The 1,419-nt window shown below is 41.6% G+C and overlaps 1 pseudogene; it reads left to right on the top strand.

Annotated features, from left to right (window-relative positions):
- The first annotated feature begins 659 nt into the window (after positions 1-659).
- On the top strand, positions 660-1,127 carry LOC111646866 (mediator of RNA polymerase II transcription subunit 13-like pseudogene; annotated as a pseudogene).
- Positions 1,128-1,419: the final 292 nt, after the last annotated feature.

Raw genomic sequence — 1,419 nt, 5'->3', positions numbered from 1 at the left:
TACATAAAGATTGTCTACAAGTGTGTGTGTGTGTGTTGAGGCAGCACCTCTAACAGAAGAGTCTGGCAGTCTCGCTGTCGCCTGCCCTCTCTGGCTGGTAAACAGGGCAGTCTTTGGAAAATGCTGAGTGTGCACTGTGGTTTTACAGCAACCATGTCAACAAGCACTATTTTAGTGCATTTAGCAGCCTGGTCTTCCAGAAGTAGTTAGAAAATAAAGATGGATATTGTTGTAACATTTCAGTGCTATAATAATCCCCCATGTTTATTTTTGTCTTATATTTTTGACTGTGTACCATTTGATTGGTGGTATTAGCATGCCCTCATGTCTCTGTCTGTGGAAGCAACAGTTGTCACCTGAAAGCATGAAATGAATCAAAGTGCAGTTATGCAAAGAGTTGTATTTGTCACGTCATCTCCTCCCTTTTCAGGCCTCTCTTACCCTCGAGTCATTCCTTAACAATGAGTGATGGACAGTACACTGATAACCTCAATAGCCTGCAGGGGTTTACATTAGCTGTTGGGTGCTGACTGCCAAGTGAAGCTTGTGTCAAGTGTTTCTTTTTTCTTTTTTATTTTTACTTAATGATGTGGTTATGCGTATGGACTAATCTCTCTAAACATTACAATCCCTCTTTTTATCTTTGACTCACCTTGCAGCGAGCACCTGTCTTGTGCATTCACCTTCTTCGTACACGGCGACAGCAACGTCTGCACGAGTGTGGAGATTGCTCAGCATCAGCCTCTTCAGCGGCTGAGCGAAGAGCATCTCAGCCTGGTCCAGCAGAGCTCCAGCCCCTTGCAAGGTAAGATCACAAGAGTTTTGCACAGTAGTTATGTTTTACATGGAATTGGTCTATGTCTTAATAAATTTTCTGTCAGGTATTTTAGAGGCACGCATAATTACTCTGACTGTTCTCTGCCCTCCAGTCATCCTGAGCCCGTATGGCTTAAACGGGACCCTCACTGGCCAGGCTTTTAAGATGTCAGACCACCCTACTCAGAAGCTTATTGAAGAGTGGAGGCAGTTTTATCCCATCAGCCCCACTCCCAAGGAGGTTCAGGAAGACAAGATGGAGGATACGGACTGGGAGGATGACTCCCTGGCAGCGGTTGAGGTCCTTGTCGGTAAGTTGTCATTTAACTTTATATTTTTTAATATTTACGGTCTGGTTATTTTTCTTAGGTCTGTGTGAGGGAAAGCGTGGTAAAGTATTGAAAGATGGATTTGAAATAGTTTTTTTTTTTTATCAAGGGGTTTGTGACAATAACACATGTGATATAACCAGCCTTATCCATTTAATATAAATATTGATTGGAGGCGAAGGTTTTATTTAAAAAAAAAAAAAATAAATAAAAGGCTGTTTTCCTTTCTTTTGCCAAGAATTTTGAAAATGGTTGAGTGCTTTACAGTGGATTA

Source organism: Seriola lalandi, unplaced genomic scaffold (assembly GCF_002814215.2).
Source record: "Seriola lalandi dorsalis isolate HSWRI2012SDOR001 ecotype SW California unplaced genomic scaffold, Sedor1 jcf7180002034067, whole genome shotgun sequence".
Classification (NCBI taxonomy): Eukaryota; Metazoa; Chordata; class Actinopteri; order Carangiformes; family Carangidae; genus Seriola; species Seriola lalandi.
This window is presented reverse-complemented; position numbering and strand designations above follow the sequence as displayed.